Here is a 26,897-nt window from a genome sequence, read left to right as displayed (position 1 = left end):
CATTGGAATTTGAGAGCATATTCGAGCTGGACACCCCAGCGTGTTACTGACAGTTTGCTGTTTTGGCAAAGCTGCCATCACAATATCTCCAGCTGCTTCAGCAATTCAGATACACAATACAACCTGCCAGTGCACATCTCTACAACAACAGGGAATTCTACACTTTCTGACAGACATTTCCCTAAAACTATTTGTTTTCATCGATCAATATGCCATCAGTTGAAATTGAAGCATATTAAAATTTGACACTGAGCTTGTGTTGGAATATGGTCATTTTGAGTGAACATCTATTCGAGGCTTCAAGGAAGAAGCTAATTGCTGGTGCTGCTCACCGGAGCAGCAGAATACATTCTGCCACAAGACAGACCACAGTAAAACAAAGCAGCAGCAAGATCAAGAAATATGATGCACAAAGAGTTAGGAACAATGAAGTGACCCCAGGGTTTGTGAGGGAATGTGCTGAGCTGCACACAGGATTGATAAAAGGAGTGGTTTGAAGCGCACCCAACAGTTTCCTGACTATTTTTCCACTGTTTGTAGCACCTTTTCCTTTACAATGACACCATTGATATCACAGTGAACCAACAATTATAACCAACTGGCCAAAGGCAACATGACCCATAAAATCAATTCACCCTCTGCAGAGGCCTTCCAATAAACAAAAAAAAATCTTTTCAGGCAAATCTCTGATTGCACTGTTCGCTTGAGTAGATGGCAGTTCACTTTGATCCCAAATCTTCACGTTTTTAAGAAGTTATTGCAGTGATCATAAAGTGTGCACACCTCACTTCACTCACTGATCAAAAGCTCAATATTATTCCATCAGCTTTAATTAAAAGCTTTGGCCATGCAAGTAGTCATTGGAGCACAGGACAAATTAGACACTGGGACATGTCTACAAGAGGTTCACTAACTGAACATGTTTTGAGTAATGAGCAGGCAGGGAAAGAGTCAAGTTCTGAGTTTTGTGAAACAAAATGTTCAGCTAAGCATGACGCAGATCAGATAAGAACTTGTAGTAAACAATGAGGTGGCGGAGGCAAGGGTAATGGGTTAACAACATGGAAAAGCATTCATTATGTAGAGCCATTTAAAAGGACGAAGTAGCATTCAGCATGTAACGTTGGTTAACAAGGTGAAAAGTACTCATTATGTGAAGCCAGTTATTCATAGTGTAACAGCAGATGGCTTAATCTTTACTATTGACATCACTGACTGGAATGGTCACCCGATCAATATGTAGGTTGCCTTTTCTGGATGCTCCTCCCTGTAAAATGACTATATAATTTATTAGAAACTGCTGTTCAAAAGAAGGCAGTGAACTCATCTCCCTGTGCACATGGGAAATTATTCGCTCTCCCTCCAGGGCCCGGAATAAAGATAAAGGAGTTAAAGCCACACGGTCTCATTGTTTTGCTTCGACTGAGCATCAGCAGTCCCTTGAAGATGAGGATGACTCTCTTCCACTCAGGCTGAGCCCATAGGTAGCTGAACAGTCCAATGTGGCTTCCACAGACTGTTACATTAGATAGACAAGCAGGAGGCTGGAAGAACACACCAAGCCAGGCAGCATCAGGAGGTGGAGAAGTCAATGTTTCCAGTGTAACCCTTCTTCAGGAGGGTTTTTCCCCAAATGTTGACTTCTCGTCCTCCTGATGCTGCCTGGCTTGCCATGTTCTTCCAGCCTCCCGCTTGTCTACTACTGATTTCAACATCTGCAGTTTTTTTTTTTGTCTCTAAGTCTGTTACACTTGGGGCAGAAGATAGTCATAGGAAGGGATGTACAGAGCACTGGGGTGACAGCACGCTCTTGTAGCAGTTTTAGGGCAATCCCCAGTTTTGAAAGGAAAGACAGAAAGAAAGTGGCCTTTTGTTAAAAAAAACTGGTCAACCTAGCATCTGTGCAGACAGGATTTCCCAGCAAGCCTGACAGAATAAGGCCACACCTCTTTCTGGGGACAGAGATCCTCAGAGGTATGAGACAACTTGACCAATAAAACTGCACCTGCCAGGCATCGTATCAAGGGACAGGCATAGAAATGGTAATGAACCCCCAAAACTGAACAAGGGAGCCTCTCTAGTTCATGGAATAATAATATACTCTAACCTGAAAACAGTTTGGGAGGCTCCATGACGTCATCAAAACTTCAGTTAAGTAAATTTGGGATCGTATCAACCTCTTGTTTCCACAAATTATGAGATTAAACCGGCCCCAGCAATCACCAGAGATGCTTTGTGAAATGGAATTCTGAGGGGTGCAGCCAGCCGGCCCTTTGGAATTGCAAGGGTAAAGGGGGCACAGGGCCTGCTATCGGGGCACTTGTTCACCTTCGTCACTCTGAACTCACTGCATCCCTGGACAATAATCCTTTGGGGCTAAAAACATCGACCCTCCCTACGACCTTGGACCTCAGAAGTCTGCAACAACACCGAGGCAGAGAGGGAGCCCACCTGACAAGCAACAAGTCCCTCTGAGAACGTGAGAACCCTTTTCAGGCCTGAGACACTCATACTCTGGAGTAGCTGCTTAGGCATTGGTGGTGGGGGGGGGGGGGGGGGGATCAATTCTTAAAGTATAAGTACACTGTAAATTGTGGAAGTTTAAAGATTTCCATTGTGTCTGCTCCAGTTTTTTATTTTATATCATAGTACTGAGTACAAGTTTCATTGAACTATTGCACGGATTGGGCAAGTTGAATTGTTTTTTCTGTAACAAAATTCATTGGTAATTTTGAACGAGAGTCCTTTTGTGCTCCTTCTGGGTACACCAATTCTGGCTGAGTTCAAGGCAGATCCCAGATTATAATTCCAGTGTCAAGAACCGAAGGGTGATCTGGGCGATTCAAACCAGCCACAAGTAGTTTGATCTCTCTCTTGCTGTCTTGGGGGTATTGCCCAATTGGGTAGGTACCAGGTGGCTACTGTCCCACCAATAAGAGGCGATCACTCAGGCATTGGTGAAGGTAGCAATTACTGTGGAAGTTCCGACCCGCTGGTCTGAGTATAAACAGCGAGCTTGGCTCAGGGACCTCTCTTCAGCGGAGTTGCCCTAGTGCGGCATTCCAGGTCTTTGAAGCTTCAGTGCCTGCTGGAGAGAGAGACCACCACAGTAATCGGTGAACTCCAGACACGGCCTGAGTGCGGAGTAAAGGAAAGAGGTCCTTCCAAAATCCTTACACTGTTTTCAATTGGTTTCCGCTTTTCCCCGCCTCTAATGGAAAGCAATGCAAGCACAGCAAAAGGCAGCTAATGGAACACACTTTTATTATGAGGAACTGAATAGAAAAGGATGTTATACCTAATTTGAACATCGTTGAAACTCTGGTCTCAAATACTGTGCAGTTACTCCCCCAGTCTCTGCTTTTACAGTGATATCTGCACTCCTCCAATGCTAACCTCTTCAACACTTTCAATTTTCATCACTCACTCATTGCAAGAGGTTCCTTTTGCTGCCAAGTCATAGGAATTCTTTCCTCATGGTTCACACTTCCTTCAAATGACTCCTGCCAGATTATCTTTTTCCAAACTTCTAGTCATCCGCCCTGATTTGTATGTGCGGCCAGGTGCCAATTTTTCTTCCATAGTACCAGAGTTCCCTTCAAACAAACAATTTCTAAGCTTAAAAGTACAACAGTAATTTACAATTTTAAGACTCACTGAGCGAAGATTAACGAACGGGAAAGACAGGAGTTTGTAGTCACATGTTTGCACTAAGTACTTTAAGATTCCATTAGATAAACTGAATAACAGCAAATGGTAAACCTGAGCTAAAAGGTGTGACATTAAAGAGTTAATTTGCTCAGCTGACCTGCAGGAAATTGGACATCCTGAGGCTAGGGCAAGATGCCTCTGACTTAGAGATTGATTATAAGAAAATTTACATTATCTCCTCCTATTATTCAGAGCCATTTATATGGCCATTCCCTTACCATTCAGAGCTATTTGCATCATTACCTATTCAGAAGTCAGTTGCAACATTGTAATTGAAATTCTGACTGAACCCTATAGTTATTAAAAACATACAATTCACACCAGATGTGGCCATTAAGGGATGATTTGCATTTCATAGTTTCTGGAGATGATCAGGTCACTGCATTGTATCTTGAGTGGCATGTGACTGAGGGAGTGGCTGGGGGTTGTCTTTTGGGCATTGCTGACTGAGATGCAAAGATTTTGTATAAAGGAAGGTCTGTTTCCTTTGTTCAGAGAGACCTCTCGACAGGCTTCACAAGCATGGCAAAGTCTGTTCACCGAAACTTGTACTGTATTTGTTTAATAAAATGTGGTTGTTCACAGAAGTTGGCATATTGCAGTTGCATCAAGTGTGTAAGAATCTCAGGAAAAAGAACCCAACAAAAGGTGAGATCACAATACAGAAGGAAATGGTATATTTTAGAGAGGAATTACTTAAATACATATCCTGCATTTATGGTTCAGTACCTAAGTTGTAAAGTCCTTTCCATAATTCCACTAAATTTAGTGGTCAAACCATTAAAAACAGGTCTTTGACACAAGCAGATGATTTGCTTACCATTGTTGGTTATCTATGCTCAAGTATCAGTTAACTAACAAGGTGCATTGAATGATAGAGTTGAAAATCACACCAGGTTCTCATCCAACAGGTTTGTTTGGAATTTATAGCAAACGGATACAGTCCTGTCCTCCTTATTTGATTCCAACTTATTGTCAGTCATGCAGAAAGGTGAATGGCTGCAAGTGATTTACAATGCAAATATAAACAGCAAGTAAAATGAGAAGAACAGCCAATATGCAGAGAAAAGCCTTTCTCTGATACTGTAAACCTACCCAGAACAGGAGGAAACCAGCTAATGATGATAGAAGTTGTTTTCTGAAGAATGAGGTGGTGGTGCTGGTCTTGGTGTTGGGCGGACAAAGTCAAAACTTTCACCAATTTATAGTCCAACAGGTTTATTTGGAAGTTACTTCCAAATAAACCTGTTGCACTATAACCTGGTGTTGTGCGATTTTTAACTTTCTGAAGAAAGGTTTATTTTGGTTTGTATGGTTAGAGACTACAGGCACATACAAAACGAGATGCCGTTTCACTTTCCACACAGACTCCTAACAAAATCTCAGGAAAAGGCCTAAACCTCAATCCATTATACTGCCACTTCAATGAAATGCAAACACCTCTCCCCATGGTCTCAGTGCTTCCTGTTTGGACAAGGGCATTTTCCTCTCTATCCCACAAAGCAAACCCCACCTCCCAGTCTTCAGGAATTCTCAGGACCCTTCTGTCTCGCCTCTAGCCCTTGCCAACTTTTTAAATTGAAAACTGATAACATGTCATCGGCCATCTCTCTTTCTCTGCTCCCTCTGAAGTTGCAGCATTCCGTTTTCTCTGATCACTCCTCCTCACCAGGAGCCTATCACCAAACATGAATTATTAATACACTGACTACAAGAAACTCTACAGATCCTCCTCTTTTGCTCCAGACTCACTTTACAAAAGCCACTCCTTTCCTAATTTCTACAATCAACTATAAACATTTTCCTAGTAGCTATGTCTTCCTCCTCATCCAATTATATCTGCACTCTAACACCTCTGACACTATCATGCCAATTTCCTGGGTCTAAATTCAATAATTAAACCTCAAATTTCCCACCAGGACTCAGAGTTCTCCACTTTTATCAACCATTAGTTTCTTCTATCCAGTTCAACAAATTCTTATTCAGTCTGGCTTCTCTTAACTTCTCTCACTTATGAATTAAACATACTCTGCAACATAATTAAACACCCCTCCCACCCCAGTTGTACACTCTCCCATTCTCTTCCATCAGGTAGAAGATATAAAAGTTTGAATACGCATTCGAACAGATTCACAAATGCCCCATCCTGAAGTGAAGAGAATGATTTTTGAGTTTCACAATCTTTAGGCATCACAATTTCCACTCATCCTGATGGAGAAGCAGTCTGACAGATTTGAGACCATGGAGAGATCAAGGATGCATGTGGTGAGGTAGAGTTGGGTGCTGCTAGCATGGATAGAGAAACCAACAATGCCGTGGGATGGTGTTGATGTTTGGAAAGTTTTGTGGCGGGGGGGGAGGGGGTGTTTAAGGATAAATTGCTAGAGAATACAAGAAAAAATTGTGCAGGAACACAGAAGTTGCCATGGGCAAATTCTGGCAATGCTAGATCACTAACAACAAAACCAAGTGAAAGTTTTCACATCGAACCATACTGCAATGGACAGGCTTTGGATGACATTAGTGTCTCAGATCTATCAAACTTGAAAAGGAATAGCTTACCTTTATCGCAATCACATGGGACACGATTTGAAATCTTGACAAGAACCAGTCAGTTCTCCGTGTGAGGACATCCCATAAGTATTGTGACTAGAGGAGGAAATCTCAGTGCTTTTACTGGCTTCTCTTCCCAGTTATCTTGATATGATTGGAGAGGTAAGAATACCCAAGATCTAGATAACCTACTGTGTATTTATCTGCTTTCATCCCTTCCCCCAGTCCAGACTGTGGTACATCAAGTCACAACCACTGCAACTACCAAATTCCATATACAGGGGAAACTCGATTATCCGATTGAGATGGGCACAGCGCTCGATACTCTGACCCCAACACCGCCCCCAGACCAACCCCTCCCCTCAACCCCATCCAACACCTCCCCCCACCCCATCCAACACTGCCCCCCACCGCCAGCCAACAGCCCTTTCACCTGCCCCCCCCTCCCCGTCCAGCACTGCCCCACCCCAGACTGGGCACCAACAATAAGACTGCTGCTGCCTTTGTGGGGTAAGTCTCCAAATAGTGCACGTGTGCACAGACACACAGACACCTTTTTGACAGGTTCCACCTCTGCCCTGTACAGGACAATGTTGGTCAGATTATCTGGGGAAGGAGGGTGGGTTAGGGTACACCCCTCTGTAGAACTCCAGGGAAAGTGTGTGGGGAGAGAGAGAGGGAGGTCGGCAAGCCATTCGGATACTGTACCTGTTTACAAAAGACTCAATCACTGTTGGAAACAAGTCTTTGATGTAATGTTTCTATCAAGACCTTGAGTTCTCCTTCAGATAATCCGATTTTCAGATAATTGGTATTCGGATAATCGAGGTTCCTCTGTAGATGCTCTGTATCCCCAGTGACAAGAACAGATTATAAATCTGTTGAATGCGTGTGCACGCGCGCGCACACATACACTCACAGGGCACCTCACACCTTCAATGCATTAACAATTAGTGTCATGTCAACCTAGATAAAGTTACATTTTCAAGTGAACTTTAAGTTTTGCAATTTACATATGAAAGAACTGAAACCAACATGTTCACTCTAAAAGATAGAGACTTAAACAGTCCAGGTCTTTTTCAATATATAATGTCAGTTACATCACAGTAAACTTTTGTGATCAATTGTGCTTTATGATCGTAAATGCCACAGCCACCTGTTGAAGGAGCAGCGCTCTGAAGGGTAGTGCTTCCAAATAAATCTGTTGGTCTATAACTTGGGTGTTGTGATTTTTAAACTTTTTACAAACCGCGGTAATTATCACTGTCTTTGACAACCATTTTAACAATTTTGAACTATTCAAGTTTAACTCTTCAACTGTTCAAGAATAAAATAGCTGAAAAACTGAAGATAGCACTTCCATAATGCACCTTGAGAAGATACTCTGTCATGATAAAGGCATTTTATTCATGCAAATTGTTGCAACGGGGCAAATCAGGAGCCTGCAGGAACCTGATGCTTATTACACAAATGCAACTACTTTTCAGTGGCTTGTTGCTGGCATAACCTGAGTATTTACACATCAGGAAATGTAGATCAACAAGTGCATTTAAACATTCAATCTTGTGAAGAACTATTCAGCAATGCAGAGCCTTCTGCCAAAGCAAACAAATACTGAATAAAAGTTTGTCAACAAAGGAAGTATTATTAGCACAAGTGAGGGTTTGGTTTCAAATACACTTTTGCTTTGTCCATGATATTATCCTGAGGAAGAAACGTCTGCAGCTTGCAAATGGTGGCCAGTTTCTATAATCTAAACACATCAACCCTTCCAATTTTCCCAATTTTTACCAATTTTGTGGTTAAAGAAACATTTACATTGACAGCACTTTTCACTACTTTCAGATGTTTCAGTACTTTGTAGTCAGTGGTTACAAGGTGGATTACATTAACAAACCAAGGCTGCTCCAACAGCACTTTCCAAACCTGTCACTTCCACCATCAAGGACAAAGGCAGATAGAGTGTTCCCCTCCCAGTCTCTTCACAAGCCTGACTTTGAATTATAAATCGCTGATCACTGGGTGAAAACCCTGGAACTCCCAACAGCAGCAAGGGTGCCCTGCCATACAAGGACTACAGGGATTGAAGGCTATGGTTCACCATTACTTTCTCAAAGGCAACGAAAGATGGGCAATAAATGCTGACCCAGCCAACAATACTTACATCCCACAAGACAATTTTAAAAGTGATCAATTTAAGAATCTGACTCCTGCCAACATGTCCACACTCAAAAGGATTTACAATAAACAGCATGATAAAACCAAAAGAGGCTTTTGTTCCATTATTTAATGGATCTTTGATTATTGGTTTGATGACAAACAGGATTAAACTCAGCATTTCCCTGTTGATTCTGAAAAAAAAAAGATATACCATTACTGTATAGTCTGGCTAATCTTTACACCACAGCAGAAAGTAGTAACACAGAGTGCAACTTAGCACCACTTTTTTGGTTCCCTTTCAGGTCTAATGAACACAAAGCACTGACATAAATCCAAGTATCATTCACGTGGATCAGCTTAACATTTTGATCATCTATGGGGTCTGAAAGGAGGAATTGACCTAACACCTTAAATTTCCCCACAATGGCAAGCATAACCTAATATAATTGAGACAAAATTGTTCAATGTTCAAATACATTTTCAAAAACATTCAGTAAAGTGGTCGCAGGGAAAAAAACTTGGCCTACTTATCCTATCCATGCCCCTCAATTTTGTAAACCTCTATACAGTCACCCCTCAGCCTCTGACGCTCCAAGGAAAACAGCCCCAGTCAGTTCAGCCTCTCTCGTATAGTTCAAATCCTCCAACTCTGGCAACATCCTTGTAAACCTTTTCTGAACCCTTTCAAGTTTCACAACATCTTGCCGATAGGAAGGAGACCAGAATTGCATGCAATATTCCAACAGTGGCCTAACCAATGTCCTGTACAGCCACACCATGACCTCCCAACTTCTGTACTCAATACACTGACCAATAAATGAAAGCATACCAAACTCCCCCTTCACTATCCTATCTACCTGCAACTCCACTTTCAAGGAGCTATGAACCTGCACTCCAAGGTCCCTTTGTTCAGCAACACTCCCTCAAACTTTACCATTAAGTGCATAAGTCCTGCTAAGATTTGCTTTCCCAAAATGCAGCACCTCGCATTTATCTGAATTAAACTCCATCTGCCAGTTCTCTGCCCATTGGCCCATTTGGTCAAGGTCCTGTTGTAATCTGAGGTAACCCTCTTCACTGTCCACGACACCTCCAATTTTGGGGTCATCTGCAAACTTACTAACTGTACCTCTTATGCTCGCATCCAAATCATTTATGTAAAATGACAAAAAGTAGAGGGTCCAGCACTCCACTGGTCACAGGCCTCCAGTCTGAAAAACTACCCACTATCACAAGCCTCTGTCTTCTACCTTTGAGCCAGTTCTATATCCAAATGGCTAGTTCTCCCTACATTCCATGAGATCTAACCTTGCTAATCAGTCTCCCATGGGGAACCGTGTCGAACGCCTTACTGAAGTCCATATAGATCACATCCACCGCTCTGCCCTCATCAATCTTCTTTGTTACTTCTTCAAAAAACTCAATCAAGTTTGTGAGACATGATTTCCCACACACAAAGCCATGTTGGCTATCCCTAATCTGTCCTTGCCTTTCCAAATACATGTACATCCTGTCCCTCAGGATTCCCTCCAACAACATGCGCACCACCGACATCGGGCTCACTAGTCTATAGTTCCCTGGCTTGTCCTTACCACCCTTCTTCAACAGTGGCACCACATTTGCCAACCTCCAGTCTTCCGGCACCACACCCATGACTATCGATGATAAAAAATCTCAGCAAGAGGCCCAGCAATCACTTCTCTAGCTTCCCACGGAGTTCTAGGGTACACCTGATCAGCTCCTGAGCATTTATCCACTTTTATGCGTTTCAAGACATCCAGCACTTCCTCCTCTGTAATATGGACATTTTGCAAGATGTCACCATCTGTTTCCCCACAGTCGATATCTTCCATATCCTTTTCCACAGTAAATACTGATGCAAAATACTAGTTTAGTATCACCTCCATTTTCTGTGGCTCCACACAAAGGCCGCTTCGCTGATCTTTAAGGGGTCCTATTTTCTCCCTAGTTACCCTTTTGTCCTTAACATATTTGTAAAAATCCTTTGGATTCTCCTCAAGTCCATTTGCCAAAGCTATCTCATGTCCCCTTTTTGCCCTCCTGATTTCCCTCTTAAGTATACTCCTGCTGCCTTTATACTCCTCTAAGGATTCACTCAATCTATGCTGTCTATACCTTACATATGCTTCCTCCTTTTTCTTAACCAAACCCTCAATTTCTTCAGTCATCCAGCATTCCCTATACCTACCAGCCTTTCCTTTCACCCTAATAGGAATATACTTTCTCTGGATTATCATTAGCTCATTTCTGAAGGCTTCCCATTTTCCAGCCGTACCTTTACCTGCGAACATCTGCCCCCAATCAGCTTTCGAAAGTTCTTGCCTAATACGGTCAAAATTGGCCTTTCTCCAATTTAGAACTTCAACGTTTAGATCTGGTCTATCCTTTTCCACCATTATTTTAAATCTAATAGAATCATGGTCGCTGGCCCCAAAGTGCTCCCCCACTTACACCTCAGTCACCTGCCCTGCCTTATTTCCCAAGAGCAGGTCAGGTTTTGCACCTTCTCTAATAGGTACATTCACATATTGAATCAGAAAATTGTCTTGTACACACTTAAATTCCTCTCCATCTAAACCCTTAACACTATGGCAGTCCCAGTCTATCTTTGCAAAGGTAAAAACCCCTACCATAATCACCCCATTATTCTTACAGATAACAGATCTCCTTACAAATTTGTTATTCAATTTCCCTCTGACTATTAGGAAGTGTATAATACAATCCCAATGAGGTGATCACCCATTTCTTATTTCTCAGTTCCACTCAAATAACTTCCCTGGATGTATTTCCAGGAATATCCTCCCTCAGCACAGCTGTAATGCTATCCCTTATCAAAAACACCACTCCCCCTTCTCTCTTGCCTCCTTTCTATCCTTCCTGTAGCATTTGTATTCTGGAACATTAAGCTGCCAGTCCTGCCCATCCCTGAGCCATGTTTCTGTAACTGCTATGATATCCCAGTCTCATGTTCCTAACCATGCCCTGAGTTCATCTGCCTTCCCTGTTAGGCCCTTTGCATTGAAATAAATGCAGTTTAATTTATTAGTCCTACCTTGTCCCTGCCTGCCCTGACTGTTTGATTCACTTCTGTTCTCAGTTGTACCTGTCTCAGATCGATCTCTTTCCTCACTATCTCCCTGGGTCCCACCCACCTTACTGGTTTAAATCCTCCCAAGCTGTTCTAGCAAATTCCCCTGCCAGTATATTAGTCCCCTTCCAATTTAGGTGCAATCCGTCCTTCTTGTACAGGTCACTTCTACCCCAAAAAAGAGATTCCAATGATCCAAAAATGTGAATCCTTCTTCCATACAGCAGCTCCTCAGCCATGCATTCATCTGCTCTATCCTCCTATTCCTCCCTCACGAGCTCATAGCACTGGGGGTAAGTCAGAAATTACTACTCTTGAGGACCTCCTTTTTAAATTCCTGCCTAACTCTCTGTAATCTCCCTTCAGAATCTCAACCTTTTCCCTTCCTGTGTCGTTGGTTCCAATGTGGACAATGACCTCTTGCTGACCCCTCACCCAGTGAAAACATTTTGCACCCTCTCTAAGACATCCTTGATCCTGGCACCAGGGAAGCACACACCATTCTAAATTTTCGCTGTTGGCCATAGAAACGTGAATCTATACCTCGGACTAGAGAATCCCCTAACACAATTGATCTCTTGGAACCCGACGTAGCCCTCGTTGCATTAGAGCCAGTCTCAATACCAGAAACTTGGCTCTTCGTGCTACGCTCCCCCCCACCACTACATTTTCCAAAACAGCATACTTGGTTGAAATGGGTATAGCTATAATAGAACTCCTGTACCAGCTGCCTACCTCTCATCTTTCCTGGAGTTAACCCATCTATGTGACTATATCGGAGACTTTCCCCCGATTCCTATAACTGCCATCCATCACATACTGTTGTTGTTGTAAACTCCTCGTGCACCTGCTATCGGTGTTAAATAATCCCAACACAGTTGACTGGGTTTGTATCAAAGTAGAAATGGAAGGAAACACCCTTTTCCTAATAATTCTGTGTACTTACCATATCAGTTGTCTCACAGCAGATATAATTCAACAGATTTGAAGAGATGCGTTTTGGTCAGAAAACTGAGGAAGCAAAAAGTGTACTACTCTGAAAAGACTGCAAGAACATAAAATTGCAATAAAGAGGAAATGCTGCAGAAACGCAGTAGGGATTGGCAGCAGTGACAGGAACAGTATTAACCTTTTGAGGCCTGTGTCCTCTGACCCACCTACAACACATGTCCAGCAGATCAAGACAGCAGCTCTCCATTACCTCAAGGGCAAATGGAGACGAGCAATAAATGCTGGCCCAGTGATGCCCACATGGGAATTAAAACATAAAACATGAACTCTGTTACTCTCTTCATAGATGTTGCCAAACATACTGACACTTGCTAGCTTTTTGTTTTAATTTCAGATTTCCAGCATCTGCATCATTTTGTTTTTATTTACACTTTAAACTGTTTGTTCCTTACAGAGCAGAAGTTTAGGTGTGGAGATCGAATGAAAGTGCATAAAGTCAGGGGGCATTTGGATAGGCAAAATGAGAGAAAGTTTCCTACAGCTGGAGGGTCAGTAACCAAAGGATACAGATTTTAGGGAACTGACAGGAGCTATGAAAAGATTTTTTGACCAAAAAAAAGCACATGATTACAATCAGGACTGCAATGGATCAAGGATGTAAATTCAACACTAACTTGTTCAAAGAAAATCAGTTAAATATTGGAATGACAAAAATTTGCAGGAAGAGGGGGAATTGAACGCTCATTATACAGGCAGCATGTCAATTTGACTGAGTATTCTCAGTCTGTGCTACACCATTAAAACATGAGGAGAAGTTGAGGCACACAGAATGGGCCAATGCTGTTTTGCTGATCCCAGGCAGAGGGAGACACATGTGACTGGGTCAGACCTGGGACTGGGTGTGCCTTCTCTGGAACACCAGTGATTCTTTGCTGGCTAGTTGTCAGGCATTCCAAACAGATTTTACATACTTAACCGACAACCATGACAAAAACCATCCAGAAAGTTCCATTCAGATGTTACTAACTACCAGCACTGTTTTAATTTAGCAGATACACATTTCCTTTAAGCCTTCAGATACCGTCTTGAAACAAGACATTAAATGGTACAGCTACCCGGAAAACTTGTAACTTTGCTTTAAAGGTACATCACAGCTGAGAGTTCCCAGTGCCAGGAATTGTACTGTTGTTCAATTTTAGAACAGAACAAGTGTATTTTGCGAGAGAGACAGAGAGAGAGAGAGAGAGAGAGACAGAGAGAGAGAGACAGAGAGAGAGAGACAGAGAGAGAGAGACAGAGAGAGAGAGAGACAGAGAGAGAGAGAGACAGAGAGAGAGAGAGACAGAGAGAGAGAGGGAGACAGAGAGACAGAGAGACAGAGAGAGAGACAGAGAGACAGAGAGAGAGAGAGACAGAGAGAGAGAGACAGAGAGACAGAGAGAGAGAGACAGAGAGAGAGAGACAGAGAGAGAGAGAAAAAACAGACGGACAGACGTATGATGTGTGGGTGACAGAGGAACGTCCACTTTATAGAGAATCGGGTTCTTAAGACAGGTCACTTTAATTGTGTTCCTCGTGGCACTAACCAGACGAGATGTAAAAAGAAAAAAAAACAGAAAACATTATCCATGCACTGTGGTTGTGTAAGGTATGATCTAAATGATAGGTTTGCTTGAAATGCTAAGGCTCGCTGTCAAGGCAATGATCCCAAACATCAACCACTATTCTCACTTGTCACCAGATCAGAGTATTGTTGCTTATCAAGTCAAGTACTTACTACTGGCAGCTGTTATATCATTAAAAGGGGTAAGATATAAAAGAGACCTACGGGACAACGTTTTCACGCAGAGGGTAGCACGTGTATGGAATGAGTTGCCAGAGGATGTGGTGGAGGGCTGGTACAATTGCAACATTTAAGAGGCATTTGGATAGGTATTTGAATAGGAAGGGTTTGGAGGGATATGGGCCAGGTGCTGGCAGTGGGACTAAATTGGATTGGGATATCTGGTCAGCATGGATGGGTTGGACCAAAGGGTCAGTTTCCATGCTATACCTCTCTATGACTCTAAGAGTGAGACAAGGACAAATAAACTCCCATGACGACTTTCGGGCATGGGGGTAGTTTGAATCTTACTCTTTCCACAAAGCAGCATCCACCTCTTCCAAAATTCAACGACCGAATTGAAAGCCCCACATCTTAATCCAAGGTTTTCGAAAGTGGGGTGACCGCACTCCAAATGGGGGTCACCAGCTGAGAGTCAGGAACTGAGAGCTCAGAGTTAACAAAGTCCTGATGTCACTGCACAGCCTCACACTCAGCTTCTACTCCGAGGGGGTCACCACAATTTTCAAACCATGAAGTGGGAAGGCAGCTCGTTAGCATTGCCCTCATCCCCCAACCATCATGGGGTGTGGGGTGTGGGTTTTGTCAAGGGAGATGGGGTAAAAAAGAAAAATTAGGGGTCAAGATTCCAATTTCACTGATCACATAAATCAAGTGCAAATGCAATATGCAAAAAGAATCCACTCCAAAAACACAAGTGATTAACAGCCATCACACATGCTAACTTCCTTTTTTAAAAAAAAATCAAATGGCTTTCAAATGAATAATCACTTCACATTCAGGAGGATATCTTGCACCACTTAGAGTTTAATACAACGTGTGGAACATTTTGGAGTTGACAATCTAATTTAATGGATTTTTCCACTCCATTCCCACAGTGGTGTAAAAGGACATCGATGAAATGGATGACAGCGAATGCTTTTTTTTTAGATTAGATTACATTACAGTGTGGAAACAGGCCCTTCGGCCCAACAAGTCCACACCGACCCGCCGAAGCGCAACCCACCCATACCCCTATATTTACCCCTTACCTAACACTACGGGCAATTTAGCATAGCCAATTCACCTGACCTGCACATCTTTGGACTGTGGGAGATGAAACCGGAGCACCCGGAGGAAACCCACGCAGACTCGGGGAGAACGTGCAAACTCCACACAGTCAGTCGCCTGAGGCGGGAATTGAACCCGGGTCTCTAGCGCTGTGAGGCAGCAGTGCTAACCACTGTGCCATCGTGCCGCCCAATGCTGTTGCATGGTTCAGGGCATTTATTACTCAAAGTTCCTCTGTCAACACAGTCATGGGCAAAACGAAAACTACCATTTAGTATCTTCAATACTTAAGCAAAGACAAATCAGTACTACAAAAAGCAAAAAAAAAACGAGAGACTCTGACTGCTCTGAAAGGCATATACATTGCAGCATGATCTTAGTTTGTCAAATGTCAGTTCAAAATCTGCAGCACATGTCATGGAGGATACAAGACATTCAATCAGAAAATTACCACAAACAAATTCTTAGCCAGGCTTCAGGTCCTTACCTCTGATACTACTCATGGGTGGAAATGAAATGGAAATTATATAGTTATAGAATCATACAGTCATAGAGATATACAGCATGGAAACAGGCCCTTCGGTTCAACCTGTCCATGCCGACCAGATGTCCCAACTGCTAGTACCCGGCCCATATCCCTCCAAACCCTTCCTATTCATATACCCATCCAGATGCCTCTTAAATGTTGCAATTGTACCAGCCTCCACCACTTCCTCTGGCAGCTCATTCCATACACGTACCACCCTCTGCATGAAAAAAGTTGCACCTTCGGTATCTTTTAGATCTTTCCCCGCTCATCCTCAGGGAGGAGAAAGTGAGGTCTGCAGATGTTGGAGATCAGAGCTGAAAATGTGTTGCTGGAAAACCGCAGGAAGTCAGGCAGCATCCAGGGAACAGGAGAATCGACGTTTCGGGCATAAGCCCTTCTTCAGGAATGAGGAAAGTTTGTCCAGCAGACTAAGATAAAAAGATAAAAATTGCATTTCCGACACCCCTCCCCCAAGTCCCTCCTCCCTACCTTTTATCTTAGCCTGCTGGACACACTTTCCTCATTCCTGAAGAAGGGCTTATGCCCGAAACGTCGATTCTCCTGTTCCTTGGATGCTGCCTGACCTGTTGCGCTTTTCCAGCAACACATTTTCAGCCCTGCTCATCCTAAACCTATGCCCTCTAGTTCTGGACTCCGACACCCCAGGGAAAAGACTTTGTCTATTTAAACCTATCCATGCCCCTCATGAATTTATAAAGCTCTATAAGGTCACCCCTCAGCCTCCGATGCTCCAGGGAAAACAGCCCCAGCCTGTTCAGCCTCTGGCAGCTCATTCCATACATGTACCATCGTTAGGTCTCTTTTATATCTTTACCCTCATCCTGAACCTATGCCCTCTAGTGCTGGACACCCCTATCCCAGGGAAGAGACTTGGTCTATTTATCTTATCCACACCCCTCATGATTTTATAAACCTCTAAGATTAGATTAGATTCCCTACACTCCTCAGCCTCCGATGCTCCAGGAAAAACAGCCCCAGCCGATTCAGCCTCTCCCTATAGCTCAAACCCTCCAACCCTGGCAACATCCTTGTAAATCTTTTTTGAACCCTTTCAAGTTTCACAACATCTTTCTGATAGGAAAGAGATCAGAATTGCATGCAATATTCCAACAGTGGCCTAACCAATGTCCTGTACAGCCGCAACATGGTCTCCCAACCCTCGTACTCAACACTCTAAAGACAATAGTTTAACACTCAAAGCACCTGCCTGCACTTAACTCCAACCCCTTTAACAGGGATGAAAGAGGGGCACAAAAAGTGTTAACTCAAAAATTAAGTGCATGTGAATTGGGAAACCAGCCAAAATATTCCATTCAAATAGCTGGGAAGGGCAGCTTCAAAATGAAAGCCTTGCGATAAAAGGTGCTTAGGTATTACGGTGAGAGTCCATTATCGAAGGAGCTATAATCTGGTATCTATCCATACAACTCCATTTCTGGGAAGGGTGGGGGCATCTTTTCCTTTCAAACATCACACTCCAATTGAACATGGCAAACATTTACAATTCCCTTTTGTTTCAGGTGTTTCTTAATCATTTGATTAGCTGTAGCATAAGAAGCAAAACATAACTAAACAATCCAAACTGTTAACCTTTTCCTCACTTAAAGAGCAAGCAAGACCCTCAACAGTACACACCATTCAGATCACACCCATCTGAAATCGCCACTCTACTTGAACAACAGCTCCCCATAAAGTGGCATTTCCAATATCAATTAACTTTTCAACTTACATCACAGAATACTTGTTTAAGACCAAATGATTGGGATTGTATACTCTTGTACAAAGAGGGTAGTGGCACAATTCACTTCCTCAGTTCCGCACCTCAATCAGAAGTCATAATCTCCCTCGCTTGTCACAATATGTTGAGTCAGGAACCATCAACATGATTTAGCAAATGATCAAACTTTACAAGACAAGAAGGTACCATTCAGCTGATCATATCCTCGCTGACATTGGAAAACAAGCCATTGAGCCCAGTCTTTCTCTCCAACCAAGTTTACGAGCATTTTAAACATGGAGCATTTCTGCCTGCAGCATGGTGTCAGAGAGAGAGAGGGAGAGAGTGAGAGAGAACCTGCACATTTACTGCCTTTGCTGTTTGAATTCATGTATCGCTGGACATCGGAGTGCATCTGGCAAAATTAACAAAGTCAAATTCACAACTAATCTTGAAGAACTGTTGGGTGAAGTTCACAGCACAGAATCAGATAAGTTAGTTGCTGTTTTAAGTCTGTCCAAGAGAAAGGCTGCAGTAGTGAGTATAGTGGATTCTTTCTTTCTTTATTGTATGTTTTTGGAGATAAGTCTCTTCATTAAACTTAAAATATAATCCAACGCTATTAATTTAATCTGGGACGGTGTTATTTTCTGGGTCTGTAGATTGTGAAGGAGCAAAAATGGCCTTTGCAGTGTTATGTACTTCTTGTCAGATATGGGAGTTTAAAGAGAGTTTAAGGGTTACTGCGGATTATATCTGCTATAAATGCTGTTGGATGTGAATCTTATCAGTGGATCGGTTGGAGAGGCAGATAGAAGCGATGAGGAATTTGCAACAGCAACAGTATGTGATGGATAGCAGTTATTGGGGGTGGGGGCAGTCTCAGATACAGTCACATAGATGGGTTAACTCCAGGAAGGGTGAGAAGTCGGCATCTAGGGCAGGAATCTTTTGTGGATATACCCATTTCAACAGGTATGCTGTTTTGGAAAATGTAGGGAGTGATGGATTCTCAGGGGAAGGTAGCACGAACAGCCAAGTTTCTGGTATGGAGACTGGCTCTAATGCTACGAGGGGTACGTCGGCTTCCAAGAGATCTATTGTGTTAGGGGATTCTGTAGTCAGAGGTACAGACAGACATTTCTGTGGCCAGCAGAGAAAAAGCAGAATGGTGTGTTGTTTCCCTGGTGCCAGGATCAAGGATGTCTCAGAGAGGGTGCAGAATGTTCTCACAGGGGAGAGGGGTCAGCAAGAGGTCATTGTCCACATTGGAACCGACATTGGAAGGGAAAAGATTGAGACTCTGAAGGGAGATTACAGAGAGTTAGGCAGGAATTTAAAAAGGGGGTCCTCAAGGGTAGTAATATCTGGATAGAGCAGATGAATGCATGGCTGAGGTGGTGTATGGGAGAAGGATTCACATTTTTGGATCATTGGAATCTCTTTTGGGGTAGAAGTTACCTGTACAAGGAGGGCAGATTGCACCTAAATTGGAAGGGGACTAATATACTGGCAGGGACATTTGCTAGAACTGCTTGGGAGGATTTAAACTAGTAAAGTGGGACCCAGGGAGATAGTGAGGAAAGAGATTGATCTGAGACAGGTACAACTGAGAACAGAAGTGAATCAAACAGTCAGGGCAGGCAGGGACAAGGTAGGACTAATAAATTAAACTGCATTTATTTCAATGCAAGGGGCCTAACAGGGAAGGTAGATGAACTCAGGGCATGGTTAGGAACATGGGACTGGGATATCATAGCAATTACGGAAACATGGCTCAGGGATGGGCAGGACTGGCAGCTTAATGTTCCAGGATACAAATGTGACAGGAAGGAGAGAAAGGGAGGCAGGAGAGGAGGGGGTGTGGCATTTTTGATAAGGGATAGCATTACAGCTGTGCTGAGGGAGGATATTCCTGGAAATACATCCAGGGAAGTTATTTGGGTGGAACTGAGATAAGAAAGGGATGATCACCTTATTGGGATTGTATTATAGACCCCCTAATCGTCAGAGGGAAATTGAGAAACAAACTTGTAAGGAGATCTCAGCTATCTGTAAGAATAATAGGGTAGTTATGGTCGGGGATTTTAACTTTCCAAACATCGACTGGGACTGCCATAGTGTTAAAGGTTTAGATGGAGAGGAATGTGTATGAGACAATTTTCTGATTCAGTATGTGGATGCACCTACTAGAGAAGGTGCAAAACCTGACCTCCTCTTGGAAAATAAGGCAGGGCAGGTGACTGAGGTGTCAGTGGGGGAGCACTTTGGGGCCAGCGACTATAATTCTATAAGTTTTAAAATAGCAAAGGAAAAGGATAGGCCATATCTAAACGTTGAAGTTCTAAATTGGAGAAAGGCCAATTTTGACGGTATTAGGCAAGAACTTTTGAAAGCTGGTTGGAGGCAGGTAAAGGGACGGCTGGAAAATGGGAAGCCTTCAGAAATGAGATAACAAGAATCCAGAGAAAGTAAGTATAATCCTGTTAGGGTGAAAGGGAAGGCTGGTAGGTATAGGGAATGCTGGATGACTAAAGAAATTGAGGGTTTGGTTAAGAAAAAGAAGGAAGCATATGTCAGGTATAGACAGGATAGATCGAGTGAATCCTTAGAAGAGTATTAAGAAAGTAGGAGTATACTTAAGGAAACCAGGAGAGCAAAACGGGGACATGAGATAGCTTTGGAAAATAGAATTAAGGAGAATCCAAAAGATTTTTACAAATATATTAAGGACAAAAGGGTAACTAGGGAGAGAATAGGGCCCCTCAAAGATCAGCAAGGCGGCCTTTGTGTGGAGCCACAGAAAATGGGGGAGATACTAAATGAATATTTTGCATCAGTATTTACTGTGGAAAAGGATATGGAAGATATAGACTGTAGGGAAATAGATGGTGACATCTTGCAAAATGTCCAGATTACAGAGGAGGAAGTGCTGGATGTCTTGAAACGGTTAAAGGTGGATAAATCCCCAGGACCTGATCAGGTGTACCCTAGAACTCTGTGGGAAGCTAGAGAAGTGATTGCTGGGCCTCTTGTTGAGATATTTGTATCATTGATAGTCACAGGTGAGGTGCCGGAAGACTGGCGGTTGGCTAACATGACGCCACTGTTTAAGAAGGGCGGTAAAGAAAAGCCAAGGAACTATCGACCACTGAGCCTGACCTCAGTGGTGGGCAAGTTGTTGGAGGGAACCCGGAGGGACAGGATGATGTACATGTATTTGGAATGGCAAGGACTGATTCGGGATAGTCAATATGGCTTTGTGCATGGGAAATGATGTCTCACAAACTTGATTGAGTTTTTGATGAAGTAACAAAGATGATTGATGAGGGCAGAGCAGAAGATGTGATCTATATGGACGTTTGACAAGATTCCCCATGGGAGATTGATTAACAAGGTTAGGTCTCATGGAATACAGGGAGAACTAGCCATTTGGATACAGAGCTGGCTCAAAGGTAGAAGACAGAGGGTGGTGGTGGAGGGCTGTTTTTCAGACTGGCGACCTGTGACCAGTGGAGTGCCACAAGGATCGGTGCTTGGCCCTCTACTTTTTGTCATTTACATAAATGATTTGGATGCGAGCATAAGAGGTACAGTTAGTAAGTTTGCAGATGACACCAAAATTGGAGGTGTAGTGGACAGCGAAGAGGGTTACCTCAGGTTACAACAGGATCTGGACCAGATGGGCCAATGGGCTGAGAAGTGGCAGATGGAGTTTAATTCAGATAAATGCGAGGTGCTGCATTTTGGGAAAGCAAGTCTTAGCAGGACTTATACACTTAATAGTAAAGGTCCTAGGGAGTGTTGCTGAACAAAAGACCTTGGGGTGCAAGTTCATAGCTTCTTGAAAGTGGAGTCGCAGGTAGATAGGATAGTGAAGGCAGCGTTTGGTCTGCTTTCGTTTATTGGTCAGAGTATTGAGTACAGGAGTTGGGAGGTCAAGTTGCAGTTGTACAGGACATCGGTTAGGCCACTGTTGGAATATTGTGTGCAATTCTGGTCTCCTTCCTATCGGAAAGATGTTGTGAAACTTGAAAGGGTTCAGAAAAGATTTACAAGGATGTTGCCAGGCTTGGAGGATCTGAGCTACAGGGAGGGGCTGAACAGGCTGGGGCTGTTTTCCCTGGAACATTGGAGGCTGAGGCGTGACCTTATAGAGGTTTACAAAATTATGAGGGGCATGGATAGGATAAATAGACAAAGTCTTTTCCCTGGGGTCGGGGAGTCCATAACTGGAGGGCATAGGTTTAGGGTGAGAGGAGAAAGTTATAAAAGAGACTTAAGGGGCTACCTTTTCACACAGAGGGTGGTACGTGTATGGAATGAGCTGCCAGGGGATGTGATGGAGGCTGGTACAATTGCAACATTTAAGAGGCATTTGGATGGGTATATGAATAGGAAGGGTTTGGAGGGATATGGGCCGGGTGCTGGCAGGTGGGACTAGATTGGGTTGGGATATCTGGTCGGCATAGACGGGTTTGACCGAAGAGTCAATACATCGATGACTCTATGATTCTGTGCCCCTTGGTAATGGAGCCCCAAACTGACAGGCAAAGGAATTTCCTGCCTGCTCTACCTAGATGGTCCAATTTTACTTCAGTTGGACTAGACCTGCCCCAACGTTCCTCTGTTTTAAAGAAAACACCACCAGTCCATCCAACCTTCCCTCATGAGCAAAATTATCCAAGCCCCAGAGAAACTCATGACCTGCCCACTGGTGGTCAGCATTGATACAAACAGGGTTTAAAATTATTTATGGATCAGTGGTACTGGAAGAGCATAGCAATTCAGGCAGCATCAGAGGAGCTTCGAAATCGACGTTTCGGGCAAAAGCCCTCGAAGCTCCTTGGATGCTGCGCTCTTCCAGCACCACTGATCCAGAATCTGGTTTCCAGCATCTGCAGTCATTGTTTTTACCTCTTTAAAATTTAGTCAAGAATTGATTAACAGTAATAATGACACCTGAGCAAAAACAAAAAATGTAAAGCTGTTGACAAACAAAAAACATTAGGAGCAGCACTAATCCTTGGAGCTGGCTCATTTATATTGCAGTACTACATTCTAAACACATGGTACATAAAATATCAACTACAAAGATTCCCTTCACAAAGAATCCATCAGGTGATGCAATTTCTGCAAAGGATAAACAATCCACTAGCTCATTTGGAATGGAAAAATTTAAATATTTAATGACTGGACAGATATTTTAAGCAGTGGAACAATTTGAAAACAAAATTCCTGTCAGAATTGTATGTGGAATGGACGTGGAGGATCTCACATGGGTAGCAGATATTTTGTCATCTTGCCAACAAAGTTCAGTCAATAAAGCTGACAATCTCAACAAAAGACTTGGTGTGGGGAGTTGGGGAGGCAAAATCAGCTGTTTCTTGAAGGAGGAAACGTGGATAGAACTGAGTGCAGGCCCTAGTCATTCACTGACAATGCAATGAATCCCAGGCATTTTAAAAAGAGACAGTTTTACAAGATACAAAGTGTGCTGAGAAAACATGCATGTGCTTCCTATCAAAGAAAACTTTTCATCCAATACTGATTCATCTTTCCACTGCACTTACCTAAACAATACAACAATCCCCCAATAATCAAAGATCTGATGCAAGGATAGTTTCTGACAGCCTGAGGGAGTTCCTCCCACAGTCCAAAGATGTGCAGGTCAGGTGAATTGGCCATGCTAAATTGCCCATAGTGTTAGGTAAAGGGGTAAATGTAGGGAAATGGATGGGTTGCGCTTCGGCGGGTCGGTGTGGACTTGTCGGGCCGAAGGGCCTGTTTCCACACTAAGTAAGCTAATCTAATCAAAAAAGTGTTCAAAGTGACTGCAAGGAGGCACATCACAGATTGCTTCAGATTCCTACTTCTTTCACAGGTTGAAGGAATTGCAGGCCGATGTCAGCCATATTGCACTTCACTCATTTACAGAAATCATGTGAAAAGCATTATCCTACAATTCTCTCCACAGTCTTTCAGAGCCCTTCAGCTTTGCAGAAAACTTTATTGCAAATGGATTCCAGCAGGCAATGTTACTGCAGGTTGCTTTTTCTTTTAGTCATTAATTCTCTCCATACTTGGGCAATACAGCAATTAACCAAAGCAGCAAATCCCCAAATCACTGCCAGAGTTAATTATTCTGATTGTGCAAATGTGGGTCCAGATGGTGGAACGGATCCCAGCCAATGGAAACTCTCCAAGTGAATAAACAAAATTGTGAAGCTTTCTCTTCAAACTGCTTCTTCTGATCAGATATCCCAGCAAGCTCTCCACCTGTAGGTTTTCTGAAAGTAAGGAAGCAGCAAATAAAAGATCCAAGTTTCATGAGAGACTCCAACTATAACTGAAACTGTCAAACAATGCTGTCTGGGAGGGAGTTAATTTGTTTGGTGGTTTGTGGGAAAGGTGCTAGATGAGAATGCACTGGGGAGCCAGGTGAAGGGTTCTTGCTGCAAAACCACAAACGTCAGACCTTGCTCTTGCACCGCAGTCATGATTCATATATAAGGCGCTCCCCAATTTCAGTTTCCGCTCAATTAGTAACTACCCAGGTTGTTAATGCTAGAGGATTCAGCAATGGTGAAGCTATCCAATGTCATGGGGTGATAGTAAAATTCTCTCTCATGGCTCAACACTTGTGTGGTGCACTTTACATGCCATTTGTCAGTCAAGCTGGATTTTGTCTACTTTTGCTTCAATAGCCAAGGCATAGTTACAAGTGAACATCAGACATCCCCATCTTTAACCTTACAATGAAGGCAAGAACATGAATGAAGCAGCTAAAGGTAGATGGACCTCAGTCACCATCCTAAAGAACTCCTGCAGAGATGTCCTGAGGTGAAAGTGGCTCATCGCCAATAACCATCTTCTTTTGCTAGATATTACAAGGCAACTTCAGATTTGATGCTAAGTAGAAATTATTTGTAATGAAACAATGAATCCAAAAGGAGGGAGCGACTGTAGGTGAAATAATTTTAATATCTCACCAGATTTAAAGAAACTAAGAGTAACAATATCCTTGTGCCTAAATGGAGCACAACAACAGTTTGTGCTGAGGGGAAAATTTAAAGGGTTAGGCTGACTCGGGGCTGAAAGGATATCCCTCCTGACGCTAGAATCAAAAGACAGTCTCAAAAGGGACGAAAGAAGAAGATCTTCTTCACTCAGGATAGCAGATCCTTCAGTGAAAATTGAAAGAACGCTTTACATTCAGACAACGAGCAAATCCACTGCTATGACATTGGTCTGTGGAGCACAAAAACATCTTCAAAGGTCTACACAGCTCCTCAAGCTTGCTTCTACCATTCAATATGATCACAGCTGATCATATCTTGGTATCAACTTCCATGTTCCTTCCATTCCTCAAGTCCTTTAACCAGGCCCTAGTACAAGAAATGGAACATATGTCCACCTTCGATAGACCTAAGTCGAGGCATGCAATGATTCACAACACTTAGAAAAGAAATGCCTTCTCATACATGCCCAGTACTGGCACTTCCTTATTCTGAAACTAATTTCCCAGTTCGAGATTGCTGTACAAGGGGTTACATGCCTCAGCATTCATCTCAAGGTGACTTCAGAATTTTATGTTGCAAAAGGTTCACCCTGAAACCTTCTAAATCTTGTTAGGTACAAGGTCAAATTACTTAACCTTTTAACCTTTTCATCTTAAATCAGTCTATTCAATTTCCTGAACTGTTTCTTATGTCTCCTTAGAGACAAATTGCACGCAATAAACTAGATAAAGTCTCATTAACACCCCATGTTATTGTAGTGAGGCATTTTCAGTCTCTCAAGCCAGCTCCAGTACTCTAGATCATAGCTGATTATTAACCACAATGCCATATTCCCCACATTAACCCCATCGTCTTACGTTTTCTGTGATTAGAAACCCCTGGTTTTCCGCCTTGAACTTTATGACTGGAGTTCGACAACCCTCGAGTGAAGAACTCCAAAGATCTGAAAAACCTGAGAGAAGGCGTTATTCCTCTTTAGCCCCTTTTAATTGAGACGGTCTCCTGATTCTCGAGTCATGAGGAATACCCTTTCCACCTCTAGTCTGCCTATCCCTTGAAAATTTGCACATGTTTTTCAGAGGTTACCTCTCAGTATTCTAAACTCCACAGAATGCAGCCCCAGTCTCCTCACTGTATCAAGAACCAAAATTTCTTTTGATGCCAAAACATTACAATTTAAAGGAGGAACTGGATATAACTCGAGGTTAATGGGATCCAAGGATGTGGGGAAGTAGTGGGACCAGGCAATTACAATGAATGGTGGAGCTAGCTCAAAGGGCCAAATGGCCTACTCCTGCTCTTATTTTCTACTGTACACTATGATAACTGTGTGGCAAGGAGACTAGAACAGTACACAATACTCCAGATGTTCGATCACCAGTGCACTATACAACTCAAGAAATCTTTGGTCCCATCCACAAATCCTCTTGCATCAAGACTAACCTACTTTTGCATTCCTAACTGACTGACATACTCAAATCCTATAGACCTTGGTCAGCAACAGGAAAGAAGCCTCGTTTTTCCCTCTCCTTCAGCCAGGAAAATTCAGCAGAGTCGCAACTCTACCCAATCAACAGCTGACCCTCCATCTGTAAGGGTCATCTTAACCCCGGGCCAACACTTCAGAGTTAAGTCACCATGCCCAAAAGGAGAATGCATGATTTATATTAACAACTGTTAAGAATGTACTAAAACTCTGACTAATAACTAGTAAAGAACGCAATGCTTTAGTGAACATCGACATTTTCCCCTGACCTACATTATAAAACTGCTCATCTGAAATAAACAGGATTTCATTATCTCAAGGGACATGTTCAAAATCCTAATGATCCATCTAGTCAATCACATTGCTACAAGGGCTGTGCAAGGTTTCTACATTAACAAGATCCTGAAAAGTCATGCTTTCCCTGGACCCTGCCCCCAATTAACTAGACAGAGTTTGAATATTGCTTCCACAAAAGTCATATCACTCAAGCTTCTTGTTTGTTGCCACCAGGGTGACAAACGCAAGAATGTCACGTTTCAAAAATCAAATTAATACTACAGGTGAAAAGGGTGGTCAGAGTTGACTTGCCAACCAATCAGCCTGTAGTGGAAATAGTTACGATCAGATGAAATTTGGTCTTCATTTGCCCTGTTAAGTGAAAGATGAATAGCCTGAGCAATATTGAACTCAGCATCAATGCAAAGCTTCACTGCATTACAACAGAGGACTCTGTTAAGAGTGTTTA

The 26,897-nt window shown here is 42.9% G+C and overlaps 1 protein-coding gene across 2 annotated transcripts in view; it reads right to left on the bottom strand.

Annotated features, from left to right (window-relative positions):
* Positions 1 to 26,897, bottom strand: part of inpp5f (inositol polyphosphate-5-phosphatase F) — a 204,599-nt gene that overhangs the window by 111,063 nt on the left and 66,639 nt on the right. The gene's annotated exons all lie outside the window — the stretch shown is intronic.

Source organism: Chiloscyllium plagiosum, unplaced genomic scaffold, assembly GCF_037043375.1.
Source record: "Chiloscyllium plagiosum isolate Xiang-an unplaced genomic scaffold, Cpla_swu_hap1 HiC_scaffold_22, whole genome shotgun sequence".
Lineage (NCBI taxonomy): Eukaryota > Metazoa > Chordata > Chondrichthyes > Orectolobiformes > Hemiscylliidae > Chiloscyllium > Chiloscyllium plagiosum.
This window is presented reverse-complemented; position numbering and strand designations above follow the sequence as displayed.